Below are 23,881 nucleotides of genomic sequence, written 5' to 3'. Positions count from 1 at the left end.
AGAGAGTAATTGAAACAAGTTATACTGGGAAGTGGAGTGACCGATTCCTCAAAGTGAGAAAGCAGAACTATGGTAACCTCTTAAGCCTGGCCTTCATCCTGTTCCTATTTAGGGTATCTGCAGGGCAGCCAGCGAGGAGTGCAGACTGCAGCTCGCCAGCTTTATTGTTTAGACTTGAAGGGAAGGTCATATGCCCTTTTTGACAGAGAGGTTTATGGTCTCTCTCTAATTAGCAGCACCCTCCACCAGACAGACTGTTGGCCACATTCCAAGAACCGGGTTTGGTAGCGGCCGCTGATGAAGGAGAAAACAAGGTTATTTACCCTGTGACTGTAATTCTTGGCACAAATTCCCTCTTTACACTCAGACACGTTTTCTTTTTGTTCCAACTTGCCTTTGGAATTCTGAGTAGGGCGTTGAGGGAGGAAAATGCAGCTATATATTTAGTAGTGTAAGCAACACATATGTTGGCCTCACATACTTTTTTCTTTTTTACTATTCTAGAGCCACACAGTTCAACATCAATTACCCAAAAAGGAAAAAAAAAAAAAAAGGCAACATATTGAGAACGTTGCTCGCAAATGTGAATGCTTGAGCACATGCCCACACACAACCTCAGAAAAGGAAGTTTAATTTGCAAAATCTATAAAATAACGACAGTTTTATATTAGGACACCTCGAAACCCCAGCGGTAAAGTGTGATTTGGTTTAGATATTACTGGAGTGTTAAAAGAGTACCAGGATTATATTTGTCTTGTCTTGTTCTATCGGTTCCGTAGGACAGTGGGTTAAGCTGATAGAAGTGCTTTTTGGTTGATTTAAACCAGATGCTCCGACTATTTTTGTCCTGTTTGCAGGCGTTGCAGCACTGCAAAAGGCAATACTGCCCCCCTCGGCTTTCCGCCAACTGCAGGCGCAGGAACTTCGTCTCCTCCACCGTCTACCTTGGCCATAAAAACCTTCCAAGTCCCCATTATTATTCCAGGCACATTCCAAGGGAGTTGAGTCACTTGGCTTTTCTCCCGCTCTGAACTGCTTGTACCAGGTGGAATACGACCTCCAACTTCAAAAATGGAATCCGTAACCGGTCAAAAAGTGCTTTGGGGCAAGACCCCAATGCAAGCCTACTGTAACTTCTTCCTCCACACCTAGGGTTTGCAGGCTGTGCACCTGGAGTTCCACGGCCAGGACCAGGGTCGAATGGGGTTTTTCTTCGGGTAATGCCGTAAAGCTGCTCCATTTTCCCCGCTGGTTTGAGAAGCTCCGAGGGCTGCTAGGCAGCGGGACAGGGGCTGAGTTGGAAACTTTTTCCTTTTGGCGGTGCGTCCAGTAGTGCTTGGAGGCCAAGGCGGAGAACCCAGGGGGCTGAGTTCCGCCGGCTTTTAAGTCAGCTCGGAGGGAAAACTCCCAGCCCCTCCCACGCGTCCGGCCAGACTCGCCGGCCGCCAGGCCCGGGGCTGGGGAGCGCGCCCATCTGGCGGCCCAGGAGCCACATCTGGAACACTAACTCCCGCACCCAGATGTTCAAGGGGCTGAGGGAGTCCAAGCCCGAAGGGCGGGGCTACCGCGCTGCAGCTCCTTCCTGCAGACGATACAACAGTGGTCCGGACTCGGGAGACGCCCCCGGGGGCTCGAGGAAGGCCGGTCGGGAGGTCAGGGTTTGGGAAGGGTGGTTAGGGCGGCGGTTTGGCGTTGTTATGCTGGAGCCACGCTGGGGGGTTGGGGGAGGGGCATTGGTGTGGTGGAGCGAGACTGGAGACGAGACGGCGGGGACCGGGAGGGAGGCCTCGCCCCGCCGCGTCACCGAGTCCACCCACTGCGTGGGAGTTTACAACCCAAGTCCCCAGGAGGTGGTGAAGGGGGAAGAGACAGGCGGGCACGTTTCCTGGGGGGGGGGGGGGGAGCGGCGCGCTCATCGCTCAGGGGACTGAGGGCGGGGTTCCTCCTTCTTGCCCTCTGCCCCGCACTAAGACGCAGGCCTTTCCTTCTGCGGAGCAACTCGCCCCTGCCTCCTATGAACCTTCCAAGGACGATGAGGGGCGTCATCCCAGATGAGGCCAACCTGTTACCCTTCCCCTCTCCCCTCACGTCGTCCCTACCCAGGAGAGGGAGAAGCTTCTAAGAAGCCTGCATAGCGTGGACAAGCGAGCCCCTCTGGCGTTTGTTTGCTCGCGGCAGTTTTTTGCCAAGGAGTCAGGGCTGTTTCGAAGAGCTTGCGTCTGTACAAATCGTTACCATTCGATTTGTTTAACCAAGGCGAGGGCAGACCATGTTCTTACTTAAAAGTTGGCCTTCATCCAAGTTGGCCTTAGATTTTACTGAAGAACGTCATAACACCCCAGGTCATTGCGCAAATGGTTTGTGAAATTTAGAAAACTAGAGGAAATGCCCTAAAGGAAAAAAACCACAACTCACAGGAAAATGATGTTAAAAGATGTTGGTCCTTTTTTTATCTGACAGCTTCAGTCATCACATAATCTCCACCAGAATAAAATAAGTCTGTTCACAGCCTTCAACTTAAGGCGAATCTCCCCTATTCCCGGCAAAGTGCATAAATGGGCCCTCTGGTCCCACTGTAGTCACCAGCTGAAAATGCGTAAGCTCAGTGTTTCCTGTCCTAGAGATTGCTGGGTTTCACTGAAAATAATCAAAAGCATACAGGATATTAAGTGTTCAGGGTACAAGGTTCAAATAATAGCTCTTCCATTGCTTCGTGGCAAGTTAGTCTACCTCTTGGTACCTGGTGCCTTAGTCTCACCATTCCTAAAATGTAACTTGTACCTATAGTATAGTGGTGGTGTAAGGATTAAGAGTTAATGAGATAGTTCAAATCAAGTGCTTAACACAAAGTCCAATGCGTAGGAAGAATCGATAATTCTTATTACTATTTATGAGAGTTGGCTATGTTTATCACTAAAATATCAGTTGAGGGCTATGGCAGTTGGAAAAGTCAGCTTTCAAAGGTCACCCCTTTAACAGTATGAGTTTTTACATCTGTTGAACAAACCTGGAACCCTCTAGTCACATCTCCAATCCTTGCTTTGACAGTTTTCAGTCTAATTAGAAGAAACTGGATGAAATGATAGTGATGCATAGGCTTTCCTCATAATGTGGCTTTAAAAAAAGACATGACTTTGACTTTTGAGTTTCCTGTTGTAACCATTTCCCAGAGAAGCTCACTCTTCTTTGAGAATATTTCACTAGGGTAATGATAATGTATCAACAGAGATGTACAAAAAACATCTCTTTCTTTACCTCCTCTTCCTTTTTCTGCACATCTTCTCCCTTTGCTAATCATAGAGGAATCTGATTAGGGCAGCCTCGGTATCAAATGAAAATGGGGGAGCTTTAAAATATTTTAGATGTACATAAAGCACAATTCTGAGAGAGTCGGCACTCTTGTATACACAAGGCAGCTGTTAGAACTTATGTGAGTCTTAAATTGGACTGGCTTTTCCTTCCTGCATTACATTGTTTGGTTTCTAAAGGTGCTATGTCAGATAGTATTTCCTGTGTACTAGGGCCCAGAGGGGGAAGGAATGGATTTTGAGAGGCTTTTGGCTTGAGAATGACCATCACTGTGTGATGAAGGAGGCTGACAAAGGATTTGAGGCCAGTACTGAACTATAAAGCAGTGTAAGGTACCTATAACTAGGTAAATGCTAACTTATTTCTATGCATGCAAGGGATATATTTATATCATATACATTGGTATATGTATTTGATATGTATAAAGTACATATATATTTATTTTTAGTACATTTACAGCATAGATACTATATACACACAGATCCCTCCTTTAGTAAGTTTTTCATTACCTGCAAAAAAGGTAGGATTTTCTTCCTCTGGCTGTGATTGGACTCACTTTTCAGCAGAGGAATGGAACAGGTGTCCATGATTCTGACTGGATGAGAGAAGTATGCCCTCTTGTGGGCTTCCTGTCGTGTTACCAAGAAAGTCCCCCAAGAGAGGAGGAGGGTGGTGTCCCTTGTGGTCAGGATCCTAATCCCATTTTACCTCAAAATGTCTCCCCTGCAGTTTTCCCTCATCATCATCTTCCCTGAGAAATATTTTTCAAATAATAATGCAGTTTCCCCCCTCTCCCATCACCCTAGATTCCTCTCTCTCACACTCCACATCCAATCTATCAGTCACCCTTGTCAGCTCTAATTTATAGATGTGAAGATGGATATGGATATAGACTTATCACAAATCCCATCCCATCTTTCTACCTCCTACACTGACAACTAGTCCAAACATCATTTCTTGGCAAACCTACTGCGATAGGTTCCTAATTATTCTCCCTGCTTCCATTCCTTCACCCTACATTTCAATCTCCACACAGCAGCCACAGCAGTCCTTTTAAAATATAAATGAAATGTGTTCACTCCTCCTGCTCAAAATCCACTAATTGTCTCCCATCACACTTGGGATAAAACCCACACTCCTAACAATGGCCCACATGATTTGGCTCTTATCTGACTCTCTCACCTCATCTTCTGTCACTTTCTACTTGCTCATTCCCTCTCCAGTCACACCAGCCTACTCACTGTTCCTCAAAAAGTGTCAAGCAGACTCCTGCTTCCAGGTCTTTGCATTTGCTATTTCTTCTGCCTTCAACCCCACGTCTCTGCATGGCTTCCCCTTACCTCATTCAGGTCTCTGCTCAAATGTCACCTAAGAGAGGACCCCTGATCATCCCACCTAGTATAGCTACAACATAGCCATAGCTATTCTCTACCCTGTTTTCCTTCATATCTCTTATCAAATGTTTGCCTGTTTCCTTGATTATTGTTTGTCTTACCTCTAGAATGTATGATCTATGTGTATAGGGACATGGTTGATCTTGGTCATAGTACAGTCGGATTATCTCCAGCCTAAAACAGTGCTGGTCCTATAAAAGGTACCCAATAAATAATTGTTGAATGGATGAATAAGAAGAGTCTCATACCTGGAACAATAATGGGGAAACAAGGTGTCCCTCAATTAGTATAAGCAGCACCCCCTTCCCAAATTTCATGCTTTTCCAACCTCATAAGCTTATCCCTCAATGGCTCCTGCTCCATGATGGAACCTGACTAGTCCAATGGAGTTAATCCTATGTGCTTATAAATATGTGAATCAAACTACACTCACCCAGTGGGGTAGGGATAGACGGAGAAAAAAAAAACCAATGTAAATAGTGTGGTGAATTCTGTTACCATTTTACTCAGCAAATGTACGGAAATAAACATGAGATGGGAGACATGAATCTGCACTCTCCTCAGATCCTCTCAGTTCCTCTATGCTCTTTACCTAATGATCAACGTACCTGCTGGGTGTTTAAAGATATACTGATTGTCTGAACAGCATGGCCCTCAAATGCAAGGCAGTTGGGAAAAAAGAGTTTGAATCCTGAATCCACCAGAGTAGTGTGTGACCTTGAGCAAATTGTTTACCCTTTGGTGCCTCAGTTTCCTCATCTGTGAAAAGGGCCAATACTAGTATCTCTTTAATTACAAGGATTAAATAAATAATATTTATAAATTTCTTAGAACAGTGCCTGGAACATAGTAAGCTATGTATGAGTATTTTTAAAGAAAACACTTGCAAATGTTTGACTGTACTTGATTTTCCCCTTTCTCAATGACTTTATAACATAGGTACTGCTCCACTCGGATAGGCACTGGAGTTTTCATTATGATTTTTAGGCCAGTAATTTCAGTTTTAGCACTAAGCACAATAATTATTTTATAGCCATTTCTACTCTAGCATTTATGCTTAGTCATAAACTCCATTTACGTCAAGATATCCCTAACTTTGCAAAAAAGAAATTGTACCTTCAAGGGGTCACCCATTCTATCATAGCTGAATAAAAGATGTTCCTTGCTTTTTAGTTTCGTAAGTTTTTCTTGGCCAGCTTTTCTATAATATAATATTGTTATTTGGTAGCTGAGTGTCAGTCAGCTCTACAGAAGAACAAACATCCATGCTTTTCCTAAACCTGTGTGCCAAATCATCCCTGAACCAGGGGAACTGGGCCAGATAATCTCTGCAAGGCTTTTGAGCTCTGTTTCTCTGTGGGTTTTCATGAAAACAGCTCAGAAATGAGATGTTCAGGACTTAGCACTCTGTTAACTGTGCCTGGTTGCTCTGTGAATCACGGACGACTGAGATGGTTTAAACTCCACTGTATTATTTGGAACTGACTAGGTTCACTTTCAGATTCAGTAAGAACAAAATCTGAAGTGCAGACAGTCTATCAACACCCTTCTAGGCTCAACATCTCACTATTCCTTCCAAGGCCTTGAGCACTCATTCATAAATATCTGAATCAGAGTCTCTTAAGAAAGGACTAGAAACACCCCCTGCTAAATGTTTGTTAAAATCTCCTTGAGATTATTCTACTTATAATACATTAATAAACATACCTCCTAAGTTTCTACCTTAGTACTTAACTATAGTACTTAATACTTAGTACCTTAGTTATAGTACCGTCATTCATACATTCTTTCATTCAATAAATATTGAGCTAGGGCTTAATATATGCTAGTGCTGGCCATTTGATTATCCAAATTAGAAACCTAGGAGTCAACTTAAATACACTCCTGTCCCTTGGTCCCGACATACTAGATCAGCCACCAAACAGGTGCCAATACTGCCATCTAAATATCTCTTGAATTTCTGTCCTCTTCTGCACTCACTCCCCCTGTCATGATGCTGGTAAAGCCAGGTTAAGCCCACCTACTGTAGAAAGCAGAGCATGAGGTATTCTCCTTAGGAAGCACCAGCCCAGAAGGGCAGAGTGAAGGGGAGGAGGGAATGAGGCAAGGGAAGCTATGACTTGGTGAGATGCACTGTGTTACCACACTGGTTACTGTTGTGTAATGATACCACAAATCGTTCAGCAGGCATGAGACTTCTCTGAAGGGGTTATGAAGTAACAGAGAGAGAGAGAGAGAGAGAGAGGAGGGCTTTGTACCTGTTGCCATCTCTCCTGGCTCCATTTGCCATTGATGAAGGGGAGCTAAATGCCCCCAAACTTCTGGGATGTATCATCTGGCCACATGGTGGCTCCCAGGAAGGCAGATCCTATGCCCAAGGTGTGGTACTTCGCCCAACTTCAAAAGTAGAGCAATAACTTGGCACAGATGAGGCTCTGATCTAGATAGAAGAAGACAGTTAAGGGATTTGAGAAAGTACACAAGGGTTGTGTCTCAGTATAAACAGACATAATTTTTCCTTCAAATTCTTATAACTATCTACTAGGTGGACTTTGTGCCTGTCACTTAACCCCTTCTAATCCATTCTTTGCATTGTACCTGAACTGATCTTTCAGATTCAAATCTTTCACTAGTTCCCCTTAAACTCTATAATAAGATCCCAGCTTTACACCATGGCATGTCAGGTTCCATCATCTCCCCTGGCCTGCTTTTCAGTCTTCTTATTAAAGATAATTTTACTAATAGAATCAGATGGCCATTCCTCTCAAGCTCTTTGTTAGCATTTTTTTTTCTGACTCAAAACTTAATATATTCATTATAGAAAAATTGGAAAATATGTAAGTATAAAAAAGGAAATAAAAATCAATTACTTTGAGGAGAAAAACATTCTAGAGTACATTCTGGCCATATTTTTCCTATTATGCATATTTAAATTCAGAGACATATATTAAATAAAAATTATACTTCAAGAATTATTGCATTGAAGTTTAAATTCAACCACAATTACATGTCAAGACCATTCAAATGGTTCAGTTTGATAACATGCACTTTACTACAATTTTTCATTTCTTCGTTTTATTTCCCTGTTACTTAAGTATGCATTGAAAATGTGTGTTTACATTTCAGAAACACAGCACATTAAAAAAGCCCTCTATAAACATAACACTTTCTCAATATATTTTCCTGCTTTGTTTTGAATACAATAGCTTAATAATAAATAAACTTAATAAATAAGTTAATCTAAAAGTCATAATGCAACTATTAACATTTGTTCTATTACATTGGGAGAGGTAATTTGAGGCAATTATAATAAACTGCTTTCCACATCATAGCCTAAGACTAGATACAAAATTTTCCCTATATTAAGGACTTGAAAAAATTATTTTATGATTCTATAGATACCAATGTAATATTTTTGTTCTCTTTATTATCAAAAAATAGACATATTAGCACCATAAATTACTGTTTTCTTCCAGCCTGTCAAGTATGGACTGTCCATAGTAGTTGATAAAATTGCTGTGTGTTAAAAAAAAAAAAACCACTCAGTCAAGACTAGATTTTGAAAGCAGTAGCAGAGAAAGTTGATCTTTAAAAACATTAAGCCCTATTAAAACTGCATCAGCATATCTACACAAAAAATAAAGCTACTAAATAGTTAATGCTTGTATTATCATATAAGTCTTAAAAGTCTAAATTCAAGAAATAATAAACTGAAATTGAATCCTTATTTGTATTATGGCTTTGCATCAGGTCTATTAGAGAAAAAGAATCAACACCACCCTAACTTTTCTAAAACTTATTTTGAAACACTGCTTCAGTTAGGTAAAGCTTTTAGGGTGCAAATAACATTATGCAAAAATGATCTTAGAAAGGCACGGTTATAAGTCTGGATATTGGGACATTTAACTAGTCTTTATTTAATCACTGGAAGTCCTTTTTCCTTGAGAATATATTAACACACTTACAAATGAAAGACATCTCTCGTCTGATGATATAGTATAGAACCACTTATGGTTCATTAGATAAGCACTCAGATTATTTCATTTCACTCAATTAAAAAAATCTGCATGCTAGCCATGTTTCATTTTATACATTACATTATTCTCTAAGCCTTCAGTTAGGGGGTACAAATTGTAAAAAGCAAAGCATAACATTTTCAACTAGTATTCCAATTATATTTAAATGATTCAAACTGCACATAAGTATTTTTAAAATCTAAGCTTCCAACAGTTTATTTTTTAAAAACAAAACATCATCTGATTCACATTAACTACCAGCTTATTTATACTTAAGAAACTAGTTATATTTTAGTTATAAAAACATTTTTCCTTGCTACAGTTTTTTCCCCTGCTCTTAGAAATGAATCTTAAGTCAGCATTCACAAAGGCTATCTGAAATTCTGTCAACTTTCAGCCCAATGTAAGGTAAAGCCATAATTATGCATAAACAATTCAAAATTAGGGCTTACAGTGGAAATGTCAACAAGTTATCAACTTTGATATCACTAATGATGGGTTCTACTAAACTTCCCATCAGATACAACAGATGACAGAATCCAACAGAGTTTCCAGAAAACAAAAGCTATCGGAGCTATAAATAAGGAATGCATTATACTGGAACATAGCAAGGCCAAAGTATTAATGCTGTTAAAATGTAAATAGGACGTGAAGTAAATACTTCTGAAATATAAAACATAAGCAGATCACAAACCAAAACATGTCACTTTACATTTGTTTATAAATCTACGTTTTTAATAATTATTTTTATCAAGAAAACATTCATTTCTGCACTGTCGCAGGCAGTGATTTTTTTTTTCCTGCCTCCCTATCTTGCAATCTTCAACCCTCTTCCAGACTGGCATTATCTCATCAAGATTTCTCCCTGAAGTCAGCTTGTCATATTTTTAGCAGGTTTTTCTGTTTTGATGGTCTTACAGAGTTCCTTCCTCCTCTACTCAACCAAGGGCTTCTCCCAGCCTGCCCCTGTTCTCAGGGTCCTGCCCTCCCCTGGATGGGGAGTAGGGGGAGTGCATGCTTGAGTTTCTGCATTGCCTGTTTTCCACCCGTCACATGCAGGGCATGAGGGATGGGGCTCTTTCTGCAGTGCTAGGCCGCTGCTTCTAAAGCCACACAAAGCTAATGGATTTCCTCCTATCTTACAGCTTCCCTCTGCCCATTCCCAGAGGAGGCAGTCACTACCCCTATGGTTCTCAACTAGCCTGAAGCTATCTGGATGTTTCTATCACCTCCCTACACAACTCCACCCCAAGAATAGTAAAGTGTGGACACCAGCATCCAACTTCCTTCTCCTAATCACTCCTTTCATCTCGCCTCTCCCCTCCCTAATCTGAAACTTTCCCTTAATTTCCCTTCTTGATTGGAAGGCACTGCTCTTACATCATACCCTACTTCAAAGGTGACATTTGTCCTCCCTCTTCCCTCGGGACATTATGGTAGAATGGCTGCAGAGGAACACAACTTATGGGAGGAATAGAGAAATACACATCAGTTCAGTATTTTCTAGACAATCCTCATTATGCTATGGTAAATGGTATCCAATATTGCTACCTTTACAGTTTTCAAAGCACTCTCTTACCTGTTATCTCACTACTGCCATGTTACAATAGAATGGTTGGGTTCCCAGAAAACAATCTCTAAGGTGGAAATTTGCATGCAAGAAGTTTCTGAAAGGAGTGCTCTCAGGAACAGCATTTGCAAGGGAGTGAAGGAAATAAGACTGGGCATACAGAAAGATTGGACTGTGATGTGTTACAACAGTGGGCTCAGCCAATCTCAAAAGGAGCTCTAGATTGGGATAGCCCTTCACATTTTCCCCAAATTAAGGCAAGAGAGCCTGTCCTTTACAGCCCTGAAATGACAGTCACTGGAAATAAGCTGCTTCCTGGGAAGGGGACGTGACCTTGGATAGGGCAGCTGATTTCAGTGGCAAGCAATTCTCTAGAGAGACTAAGATGAGAACTGTTAGCTGACAAGCCCCAGGCTGCTGGGGAATGAGTGCTGCAGCCCTGAGGGGGGTTTGGGGATGCACCACCATATCCACTGTGTTTTACCAAAAGTGAACCTGCTCCTGCCCATTCTCCATATTTTAAGTATGAGAACCTGGGACATGAGGAGAGTAACTAGATCAAGTTCCCAGAGCCAATAAGTGACTTCCATATTTTATTCCATTTGGCCTACAAAATAATGCTATCAGGTGTACCTTGTTAATCCTCTTTTATGTACAATGCCACTGAGATTCGGGAAGTTTAAATGTTTCTTCCAAGTATTCAAGGCCAATTGATTGTAGAACAAAGATCCAGGTCATCTAACTCCAAGTCTGTGCTGTCTGTATCTCTGATACTGACTTGATCATGAGAAAGTTGCTTGAAGTAAAGGAATTTTAGGACTGGAAAAGACTTCAGAAAGCAGTCCAACCCACTCATTTCTCAAAGAGGTAAAGAAATTTGGTAAATTGTTTAAGGAAATGAGGCTGCAGAATAACCTCTCTGGGCCTTGGATTTCTTATCTGTTAAATGGAATGAGCTGCCCACCTATAGAGTGGTTTTAAGATTCAAATAAGATAATGGATGCAAAATAAACTCAAAACTGATTAAAATGGTACAGGATTATCAGTGTTTAGCCATTTAGTCACTACGTTGTGGGTAAGAAGGGACTCCCAACTGTTAACAGCAGAGCCAGGCCAGGACAGCAGAGTGTACTATTTTAAGTTTGGGGGATGTTTGCACAGAAAATGAGTTTATGATTTAATAAATTCTATTAGTTTGGATTCCAGGTAAAGGTGGACAAGTTTCCATAAAACAACAACAAAATGAAAACAAAAATACTTCCCAGCAAGTTTTGATTAGAAGATATATCCTAGGAGGTATTTGCTGGGAATAATTCTGACCAATATTCAGAAGTCAAAATTGCATAATTTCCTATTTTCAGACAAATAAAACAGCACAGTTCAGTTTGCTTTGGTGTAAAAGAAACACCAAAGTTCCCTCCTCTGAACTTTGGAACTGTCTGTGATATAAAAACAAAAGATCCAAAATACTTTTGTGCTTTCTTTTGTCATGCAGGCTAAGTTCCTAAAACATCACAATTTAACAAATTTAGGCTATTTGATATTCTTATTTACAATCACAATTTCTACTGTGTTGGTTCTTAGCATGGAGCTTGGAGAGTCTGTAAGTTGATTGTTTGGCTGTTTCTCTTCCAGAAAACTTACAGGTGAATTTATTTTCCATGTTTTTAAGATCACAAAATAGAAAGTTCTAGTCATGAGATTGTTCATAACAACAATGCTATCTTTGTAAAGGATGAAATGAATGTCATCTATTGCTGCATAATAAATCACCCCAAAACTTGAAATAATAATAAGTATATATTGTCTTTCAGTTTCTCTAGGTCAGGGATTCTTGAACAGTTTGGATAAGTGGTTCTAACTTGGAGTCCCTCGAGAGGTTGTAGTGAGATGTCAGCTGAAGCCTTGCGAAGACTTGACTGAGGCTGGAGGACCCACTTCCAAGGGGCTCATTCACATGGTTGGTAAGATGGTGCTTGCTGTTGGTGGAAGACCTCAATCTCTTTCCACGTGAACTCTCCAGGGCCACTTGAGTGTTCTCAGAGTGACAACTGGCTCCCTCCAGAGTGTGCAATCCAAGAGAATGAGGTGGAAGTTGCAGTGCCATTAGGACCTAGTTTTGAAAGCCATTCATCTTCACCTATTGGCAACTTGGAGCAGTCTTCACCCTTGATTCAGTGTGGGAATGTACCCAAAGACGTAAGTACAAGGAGGTGAGGATCACTGAGGATCATCTTAGAGTAATAGTTGGCTGATGTGTGAATTCCAGTCATTTATATTGTCATGCATGAAACATGTGCAGTGAGAAAGGTCTGACAGCTGTCCTCACCTTTATCCAGAGGAAGAGAAATGTCATGATAGCTGAGAGAGATTCAGTACGGAAAATCCACGCCCTCCGAGGGCATTCACACTCAGAGCCTCAGTCAGAGAGAGCTGAGTGATCCGTCTGGTTACCTCCTACACCTTCTGTAACAGGGCTGATCCACCCTCAGATTTCCAAGCCAAGTGTTAGAGTGGCTGTGTGATTTAAAGGCAAGTAGGCACAGCCAGCAATGGGGAAAAACAAAACAAAACACTGTAGTGTCTATACTTGAAGCACTCGTGTGTGAGAAATGCTTCTTTGTTACCTGATCCCTCGCCTCTGTCAGAGCCATCACGCTGTGGCTATGTCTTATGTCATAGGATTTGAGTGGCTGCTGAGAGGGCTACATGTTTAAAATATCTGACTCCTCGGTCCCAAATTCCAACTTTAAATTCTAGTTGGGTGGCTAATAGTTACCTTAAATACATCATGTCTAAAACAGAACTCTTAATTTCCACCCCTTGAATACTCAAAGCCTGCTCCTCTTAGTCTTAATAAATGTTCCCCACCACCACCATCTACCTAGCAGCTCAGACAAAATAACCTAAAGAATGTCCTTGAATCCTCTTTTTCCTCAACCTCTAAATCTAATTCATCACTACATTTTATTAATTGTCCTCCAAAATCTGTTCTAAATTCTTCCACTTTTTCATCTCCGCCACCATTATCACCACCATTACCACCACAACTCTAAACAAAGTCATCTCTACTTGAATGAAGCAAGTGTCTTCTACGTGGGGACCTCATTTTCATTGCTGGAATTCTCTCCTTTCCGTTTCCATTCAACAAGGAGTGTGGTATCCCAGGAAGCCAGCAGACAACACTACTTCACAGAGCACCTGAGGTGTGAGTATCAGAGAAAGCCCATCTCCTTCTCAGTTTTAACCAAAGAGCCCTGAACAATGTGCACCAATATCTACATCATCTTTTTCCTTTTACTCTTATTTAGACTTGAAAATGGGCATGTAGATTTATTGTTTAGCTAGTCTCACTATAAGGAAAATCTATGATCTCAGAAAACTGAAGCAGATTTGATTATAGTTTACACATTTCAATATTCATCTTAGTTTTTTGTTATCCTACAGTTAATAGTGTATGGTGTGAAGTACTGTATGGATATATTTTGCAGGGTATCAACCTTTTAAACGAGCCAAACCTTAATCCCCTAGGGGATGAAAACACTGGTGGTGTGAGGGGTGCAGATGGGGGTGGGAGTCAATCTGTAGTATTAAAAGTAAAAAAAGAAAGACAAGTTCTGAGTGTGTATAACAAATAAGGGAACCATATGAAAATGACAGTAGATGTAGATCTTTAGTCAAATATAAACGGTGTGTTCTTTTTAAAAAGATTCAAGAGCGTATCAGTTTATAATGATTGTTTTGGTGGTGCAGGGCCAGAAGGTCATCTTGATCAAGAAGAAAGTCATACGAGTCATGAAAATCTCACTAAGTATGTCTACATGACAGAGAAAATGACATGTATAGTAACTGAGAGAGGAACCTAAAAGCTTCTGGTGAAACATAAATTTCTCAGTCCTTTCTTATCTCACTCTATTTGGAGTTCAAAAAAGATCTTGATGGTTGAATTATCTCTGCTGGGATTATACTTATATAACTAGAGATTATATTTTTCTTATAACTGAAAATATGGAGACTGTTCTTTATAAACAGAAAAAGTCTGAAGCTAGGACCAGCTCTTTTGACCATATTAATAATGAAACTTCCCTCGGGTGGAATAAATGCAAACCAGACTTACACTAAATGATTCACAGGGTTGCTTTTACATTTTTCTTCCAAATTTTGAATTCCCCACCTTGAGTGTTAGGTCATTAAAGTTGTCCCAAAGAGTGGTCCAAATCAGAGTATGAATCAGGGTTGCTGAAAATACTTTTTTTCCTATTTGTGGTCTGTATTTATCCACTGACCTATGTAAAAATGTGTAGTGTAGTTTACTTTCTAAATAGCCTTTAAAATTGAATGTATATTCTGCTATAACAAAACAAAGAGATGATTATTTACCATAAACCAGTTATGATGCCATGCTTCCCCGATGCCCATCCCCCAAAGCTTAAATCAACATCAGAGATTTTCCATCCTAGTTTCAAAACTGTGAATATTACATAGAACCACTTCCAGATATATTATAAAATTCTAAAACAAATTTTTTTTAAACTTCTTAGGTGATTTGATTTCCCTTTAATCTTGGAGCTCTTTAACACACTTTCGGAAGGAGGAAGAGAGTCTTATATCAAATAAATAATAACATCATTTGAACTTGTCAAAACATTTCAGCATCACAGAGTTGTGAGGTGTAAGGGCAGAAGCCCCATTTATTGCTCTTTGGCCTTGGTTGATACAATTGGGAGATTTAAAAAGAGGCCAGAAGACTCAAAAGACTAGGTTCCTTCCAGCCCTAGTTCTGCCACTTTCTCACTGGGTGGCCCACATATATTACAAGCCACGGGCCACCTCTGAGTTTCACTTTGTCTTTTCAAAAAGGAAACAATACCACCACCCTCCCACAGTTGGCTCTGAGACTTAAGCAAGCTGATGAATGTGAACGCACACTGTATTGTACAAATATAAGTCATCATTAAACTCTTTATGTGAGGATGAGTATTTTGGGATAGATGCTACTTGTTAAATAAAATATATCACTAGATTTTAAGAACAAATACATACTTGAAAAATCTCTGTCTTTAAATTTTAAGTAGAGCATTCAGATAGATCAACTCTTTTTGAAGGATTATAAAAGGAAAACATGATCCAGAAATTTGAGGAAAAGAGACATCTTAGGACAGACTAATTTATTAGAGAATATATAATAAGTGAAAGTCAATTTGTTGGACAGAGACAGAAACTGAGTCTCAAATTAGAAATCAAAGAGTTGTCTGAGCATCCCATGAATTGGTAAGTCTTGAACTATCTTATCAGATGAAAGGAAAACTGACAACCATGAACTTTATATTGACCTCACTTTTAGGAGCTTTGGGATTGTTTTTATATTTTTATTAGTACTTATGACATGGGTAGGACAGTCTGAAAATATCGTTGAGTGTTTTCCTCACTTAATGCAGGTGACAAATCATGTTGACTTAACATACATAAGGAGAGATCTCCACTACATGACTGTGTGGCCACTGCTTATAGGTGTTTTTTGCTCTCTGCAGCTTTTGCTCTACCCCATCCAACACAATGCCTTTGCTAGGAATGAGCCATATCACTGCAGACCCGTCCAATCCAGGGTTTTCTTTCTCCCCTTCAATGTACTTTGCTCTCATTCCAGCATTGTTTCACATAGGTTTGATGTGTTATTATAAGAGTGGTTTATGCTGACAGACAACATAAACTGATAAAGATCATCAAAGATCCATGTTCCTAGCCTTGCATCTACACAGAACATTGGTGAATGAATGTACATTCATATGTTTTAAGTTAAAATAAAATGTTTAATACATGCATTGTTTCAAAACATGACCCTTTACTTCAAATGATTTTTTTGTTAACTAAGCAACCGCCAGCCCCAAATTGTGTCAAAAAAGAAGGCTGCCGTGTGTTTCCCCAAAGGACTGACGTAGGACCAATGATTTCAATCACAGAGAGACAAGTGCTGGCTCAGTATAGATAAGAAGTCAATGGTTAAAACTTAAAAAAAAAAAAAAGCTTCATTGTTTCATAATCCTGAGATTATCTACATGCTCAATATATTTGATACAATGGAGGATCCCCTGATGAGATCCACAAGAAGATATAAGCTCTTAGAGCCGAGCTTAGCTTAGAGGACTCAGGTTTGGATGGTAGAGTGAATGGGACAAAGAAGGGCTGAACACAATAATCTGATTTTCAACTCAAAGTGTAAAGGTCCACTTGGGAGCTTGTTAGAAGGGTAAAATTTCATGCTCCACTTTAATCAAAAATCTTTTTAACAAGATCCCAGGGTAATCTTGTGTTTGAAAAACACTGTTCTAGGTTTCTTCCTAACTCTGAGATAATAGGTTTCTATGACTCTAAATTGTTCCATGCCAACAAAGAAAGATCTTGAAAGAGTGACTCTATAAGGCTTGGAGTCATGGACTGGCTTTCCAATACGGCACCAAATTTTTAAGATGTCACCTCAGTCTAGACCTACGTTTTCAGGCCAGTGCAGAAAAGACCTATGTCCTAAAATTGTTCTGTTGGCAGCCTCTATGCTCCATCTCTACATCCTTTGCTAGTGCAGCATCTGCCTGACTTTGGGATTCCACAAATAGTTAAGGATTAAATCAAGGAAGAAAGAAAATCTTATTTACATTTGAGTCATACAAATGTTGACACCTCTCCATTTCACACTTATTGTTGGAAACCTGGATTTTCTTAGTAAACGGTGAAATCCCATACACACACACATCAAATATGTATCAGAATGTGTCATCTTCTGCTTAAACACCTCCAGTGTCTGGCATTAGGAAAAAAAATTCAAACCCCTTACCATGGCCAAAGACTCTAAAAGTGATATACCTCTACCACTCTTCAAGCCTCATACCACTGCCTCCCTTGTTCCTTCATGCTAATCATCTACCCTTCTGTCAGTTACTAGAGCTTTTTTCTACATTAGGACCTTTGTGTGTGTAGTTTTCTCTGCATGCGTAACTCTTTCCCTGATTTCCCTGGTGAAGCTGGCTCCTCCTCATCACCTAGGTCTTGGCTCAGGTGTCACATTTTCAGAAAGTACCTCCCTGACTCCCTGTCTAGAGCAGGTCCTTCCATTATTCTCCCTCACAGTCTGTGTTTATTTTCTTCATTATACTTCATTAATAACCTCTGTGTTTTTATTAGGGTTTTTTTTTTAACTTATTTATTGTCCCTTTCTCCCCACTGGATTATAATGTCTTTGAGGGCAGAGACCCTTATACTACTATTCATAACACAGTACCTAGCTCATAGTAGGCTTTTCAGTTTTTAACACTGTTGTTAAAGGAATTGATGAATACAGTAAAATCACTTTTTTATTTGAAAGTTTAGTTTGCCTCAAATGAAGTTGTTGGCAATTGTAACCATTTACAGAAAGTTTCACAAACCTGAAATAGAATAGCTTCAAACCTTCATTACAAAAGTAAGGTAATGAAGGAAAAGAATGAAAATGATTTCTTTTTTTTAGGGCTGGAATATTTATTTTGTCATCTGTAACCTTGATATTACTCCAGGTACATTGAGTGTAGCTTTTTTTTTTTTTCCTGTAAGTAGATGACATCATTTTTGTATGACTTTTTTTTTTTCCTTTTTAAATCGCTAACAGTGCTGTTAATCAAAAACAAAGCCTATAAAATAAGCCTGGTGTCATCTTGTCCTTTGCTGGTTTCCTGATTGTAATGCTACCCTTGGCCCATGATCATACTCATTTGGCAGAAAATCAGTTTATTTGATGGGTAAGGGCATCAAAATGTTTCTTTTCTTGGTTGAATTAATTCCCTGTCCCCAGAGACACAGTATAAATGGAACCTATGTGTCAAATAAACCTGCAGATACTATTTCTCCTAATTCTCCAAATGCTACCTAGTTCATGTCTGAGGAACAGAGTAACATGGAGGAGACTAAAATCAAATACAAGCTCAATGAGTTGACCAGCCTGGTACTTCACTTGGTTGACAGAGCTCATCTTCTTTCCCTTTCTTTTCACTAGGAAGGTATGGGTTTTTTGAGGATAAAGATGTTGTCCTCTTCCTTGGCAATTTTGCACACACATATGCTGACTGCCTGATTGACTTGTAATATTACTAATTATGCACATGAAGTGGTTTGGACTCCATGGAAGAACGTTCCACATAATACAAACTATTTAGGTTGCAAACACAATTTACATACCCCCCAAAACAAAAACCTTCCATCTGCTTCACTGAGCAACACTAAGTGATGCATAAGAGTTGCATCTAATATGATATTGTTGAGTACATACAATATGCTAGGCATTGCTCTATTTGATTCACATATATTACCTTATTTAATATGCTATTATAGCATGCCAGCCATTGAAATGTATGTGAAAGATCAAATGCAGAGAATGAGCCGTTGTAACTGTTTGTTTTTTTCCCCCAGCTTTACTGAGACATGATTGACATAAAACACTGTGTAAGTTTAAAGTGTAAAGTGTGATGAGTTGATACACATATATAAATTGGGAAATGCTTACCATCATAAGGTTGTTTAACATATCCTTTACCTCACATAGTTAACATTTTGTTGTTTTTAATAGTGAGAACATTAAAGCTTCACCCTCAAAGCAACTTCAAATATATGATATATATTGTTAACTACAGTCATCATTCTGTATGTACATCCTTGGAAATTACTCATTTTATAGCTGAAAGTTTGTACCCTTTGACTAACATCTCCCTATTTCCCTTAGCCCCTGGCAACTACCATTCTACTCTGTTTCTGAGTTCAATGTTTTTAGAATCCATGTATATGTGAGATCATACAGTATTTATCTTTCTTGGACTTAGTTAAGTTTGCATAGTGCCCTCAAGGTCCATCCATGTTGTTGCCAATGGCAGGAGTCTCTTCTTTTTATGGCTGAATACTATTCCATTGTCATACAGATCACACTTTCTTTATCCATTCATCCATCATGTAGGTTGTTTTCATGTCTTGGCTGTTGTGAATAATGCTGCAATGAACATAGGAATGCAGGTACCTCTTTGACTAATGATTTCATCTTATTTGGATACATATGCAGAAGAGGAATTGTTAAATCATATGGTAGTTCTAGTTTTAATTTTTTGAGGAACCTCCATGCTGTTTTCCATAGTAGCTACACCAATTTACATTCCCATCAACAATGCACCAGAGTTCCCTTTTCTCCACATCCTCCTCAGCATTTGTTATCTCTTGTCTCTTTGATAACAGCCATTCTGACATATGTGAGGTGATATTTCATTATGGTTTTGATTTGCATTTCCCTGATGATTAGTAATTTGAGCAACTTTAAATGTAGCTGTTGGTCATTTGCATGTCTTACTTGGAAAAATGTCTATTCACATCTTTTGCCCATTTTTAATTGGACTATTTTTTGCCATTAAGTTGTATGAGTTCCTTCTATATTTTAGATATTAATCTCTTATCAGATATGTATATGGTTAGACTTTATTGTTTATTAACACATTGAACAGAGAAGTCTGGGTTCACCCTCCTTTCCTTAGTTCTTAGAGTTGGAAAACAGCTAATGCCATGTAAGCAGGAGAGAAATTTGCCTTTATTCGTTCTCTTCCTCATGCTGTTCTATTATAATATCTTTATGTTTCTGATGAGGAAATGGAAATTCAGAAAAGTTTAAGTCTCTCAGGTGGTAAATGTTAAAGTCAGGCTTAGACTGTGGTTTATGTGATTCCAGAGTCCCAGGTCTTGACAAGTGCTCTATAAACTGCCTCTCGTGTTTCAGTTTCTGATAACTGGTTGTGGTTTATTTCATTATTCCCCAAAAGTAACATTTACTTTCTTAAAAATAAAATCAAGGAAAAATATCTGAAAGAACATTAGGATGAGAATCTAGAGATATGTGTTCTAGCTGGCACCTATTATAAATGAGATGAACCTTGGGAAGTCATTTAACTTCAAGCCTTAATGAAGTTTTGGATAGAAAGTTCTATGGTTTCATTCAAAGACATTTACAAACAACTTCACTTTAAAAATGAAAAGGTCATCTTGAGATTCATCTATATCTCATCCATACAATATCTATATTTCTTACTTGTAAATAATACTATGTAGATGCTATGTTATGTTTGCTTGATCACTGTAATTTTCTAAACCATTAAGTTCAGAGAATAGTGATTTAAAATAAATTATCATAAAAGAAATATTTTACAAGTGTACCTGTCACTCTTTATTGCTTATATCAATTATAAATAATAGCTTAATATCATAAAAAGCAAGACAACTAGTCTAGATGAGGAGTTTTTAACCTGACTGCATGGTAGAAATACCCGGATAGGAAATGAAGGATGGGAGCAGTTTTGAAAAAATATGATCTTAGAGCGCCCACAGACCAATTATATCAGAATCTCTGGGGTGGTGCCTGGGTGTCAATATGTTTTAAATGCCTCCTCTCCATGATTGTAATGTATAGCTGGAGTTTATAACTGCTGATCTAGAATAGATCATTGTTTATTGTACTAAGTTTTCCGATTATTGCTCAACTCCTTTCTCAACAGCCCACTAATTCAGTAATACAGGGGTTTAATGCACCATCAATTTTTAATTCAAAAAATAAGAGTTCCTTATTCTAATAGGATCATTTGGGGTCATAGAACTTTTTTTTTATCAGCAATTTTAAGTCAGACGTTATAGTTTATTTTATGGCTATATCCATCTTTGACTCCTTAATAATTATAGAAGTAGAACAGCTCCCTATCTAAGTACTTCATATTTTTTAATGTGAGAGGAAGATGAGCATCTGGCTGTCTGAAAAAAAAGTTGTGGGTTGGGGATTTGAGTTTTGAAGTTCTCTTTTGAATTCTAATAGGCTGGCTTACTTTTGAAATCCCTATTTTAAAACTGAAACAATGGTATAACTTTGTATTTTTCTCCCAAATTCTTCAACAAGTCTTAAATGCCAGCAGTTACTTCCACAGTGAAATAAGTGGGAGTCAGAGGTTTTTGTTAACTTCTCTCCAGAAAATTCAGGAATGAAGCTTAAATTTTTATTCACTGATACTAAAAATCTCTTATCACCAAAAAACTCTGAAATTCATGGTGAAAGATAACTCCTAGGTCAGGACACAAAGGAACTCAACTCTTTGGATGGCTGATTAAAGGAATTATCTCAAATTCTACAGTCATAACATTGGAACAGACTTGGTTGTAATTTATTTATTTACATAGCTATCTGGTATCAAGCACTAGAAGAAAGAAGGTTATTATATAATGCACAGATGAACCTGCAGTTCTTGCACCAATATATTTTAAGACTTATTTAGGGCCCACCTTGGTACCCAAGTTGACTCACTTTCTGACCAGACTGCAGAGCCACTGACCCTGGGCCATTTGTAGAGGCCAATCTCAGAATTGTCCAGTGAAGTCTCTTTTCTCTAAGGAATAAGAACAAGGAAAAGGCTCCCCTAACCTTCCTCCAATTGTGAACCACCTGCCAGAACACATGGAGATCCTGCTCAGTGAGAGCTGCAGCACTCAAGCATGGGACAGTGTCCATTATATCCACCTTATGCAACTCAAGGCCAGGACTGAGTCTTAGGAAGGAAAGGAAAAGACAGGTGTATCCAGTGTTGCAAAAGTCATTCTACTTGTCAATCTTGACCTCTTATTTGTAGCCCAACTGTGGGTAACAGAAGTAAATGTAAATCAAAACATTCCCTCCTACATTCCATCCTACTTAGAGAAGGACGTGGTGCCATCCAGTCATGACTCCTCTTATGTTGATATGTATTTTGAGGGGCTCTGTGTTGCCCATTATTTTATCCTTATTTGCCTGTATTGAGACCTAGTTCCTGGGTTTCAATGTGCTCCCATAAGAAGCAGCAAAAGAGGGCTCCTTCAGCAGTTCAGGATGCTGTTGAGAGAGAGCACTCATGTAACTCTATGGTCTTTTTCATGGTCATTTTTATTCTCCACTTGAATCTGAAGTAAGCTCTGAATAGAAAGGTGATCAAAAGCAGAATGGTGGAAAACCACTTCTAGAACTATGAGGTTACTTTTGTTAAATGTGAAAAGTCTTCATCAAAGGTCAATGGAAGAGGAAAGAAAAGCTGAGGAGCTGGAGAGGGAGCCTTCTCATTGAAAGTTGTAATGACGACAGCCACTGCTGACTTTGTTGAACTAGTAATAGGGAATTTTCTTATTGTGATGCTTCACAGACACTGTACTGAATCCACATACATGTATTAGCCTGCCTGTGACAGGGGAGACAATGTGATTATCCTTTCTATATTCAGAGGGACTGAACTTGATCTCTCAACAAATAGATACAAGAGTCTCGTGCTGTATTCCTATTCTCTCGAAAAGAGATCTAAGTATATTGATTCACAGAATTGTTTTCGTTTCATGCATCGGATTTATTTTATATTTCTTTTTTTAACAGCATATATTTTTCTTGTTTTTTAGAACCATGTATATGGATTCTCTGCACAATTTTAAAGGACAATAAAGGCCAACGTATCTTTAAAATGCCTTATTTAGTCTGATTTCTTAAGGTTTTTGAAGAGCTTTCTTTTCAAACATGCATTTATAAATGTTCATACTTTCTCCTTACCAATTGTATCCTTTACAGCAAGGACTAGGTCATGAATATCTTTTTTATACTAGCAGTGCTTTGGCACAATGGCATACACATAATAAGCTCACAATTAATATTTACTGGTTGGTTGATTTTATGTTACATATGAGACACAATTTATAATAAGGAGTCTTCATGTCGCCAGACCCTACCATACTTGTTGAAAAGAGTAGTTTTGTTTCTGTCTCATTCACTCTGCATCCATGGAAAAGTAGCTCCTATCCTCACTAATTTCACTGAAACAGCCTTCCATGAGATACCTAGTGGCTACCTAATTGAATTGGTTATTTTTCAGTTGATATTTTCTTGCATCTCTGTGTATTCAGAAACTCTCCCCTCCTTTGATTTCCATCTTATTTCATACTTCTCTGCTCCTTCTCAGTATCCCTTATAGACTTCTTTTCCTTTGCAGACCCCTTAAATGTGATGGTAGATTCACCTTAGTGCCCCTTCTCTTCTTATTCTACCCCCTTAAGGGACCTCAAGTCCTCACTTGCAGGACTTCCGTGTAATATGCTGGCAAATCTTAAATTGAACCTGTCCAGACAGGCAACGTTTTCTGAGCTTTGGACCATATTTCCAGGTGTCTGCCAAACATTTCTACCTGGATATCCCAAAGGTGTCACAAGCTCAACTTATAAAAGCTGAATTCTTCATCCCATCCCTACAGTTTCCATTCCATCACATGACTCTTCCTTATCCTCTTAACCCTTTAGTGAATTTCATCCATTTCCTACCACTTTATCAGTTTTACCAGATTAAAAACTTAGAACTATCTGCAGAGGTGGCCTCTGCTAAGTTTCTTTTAGTCATGGGAGAACAAATTCTTGACTTTCTATGCCTGGTGACCTTCAACCCTCAGCACTCAACTCTAGCACTATCTCCTTTCTGAGGTCTTTGTCAGAACCCATTAAGCAGAGTTGGATACTCTCACTTCTGGATGCCCAAAGAAGCATTTACTTACTTT

At 39.1% G+C, this 23,881-nt stretch overlaps 1 long non-coding RNA gene across 1 annotated transcript; it reads left to right on the top strand.

Annotated features, from left to right (window-relative positions):
* Window positions 1-1,480: 1,480 nt before the first annotated feature.
* Window positions 1,481-22,804, top strand: LOC140699801 (uncharacterized). Its single transcript, XR_012078045.1, has 4 exons — window positions 1,481-1,652; window positions 12,104-12,488; window positions 13,352-13,497; window positions 22,743-22,804. It is a non-coding gene; the product is annotated as an uncharacterized lncRNA (long non-coding RNA).
* The last annotated feature ends 1,077 nt before the right edge of the window (window positions 22,805-23,881 follow it).

The sequence above is a fragment of the Vicugna pacos genome, chromosome 11, assembly GCF_048564905.1.
Source record: "Vicugna pacos chromosome 11, VicPac4, whole genome shotgun sequence".
Taxonomy (NCBI): Eukaryota; Metazoa; Chordata; class Mammalia; order Artiodactyla; family Camelidae; genus Vicugna; species Vicugna pacos.
Note: the sequence above shows the minus strand (reverse complement) of the source record. Positions and strands in the feature narration are given on the sequence as shown.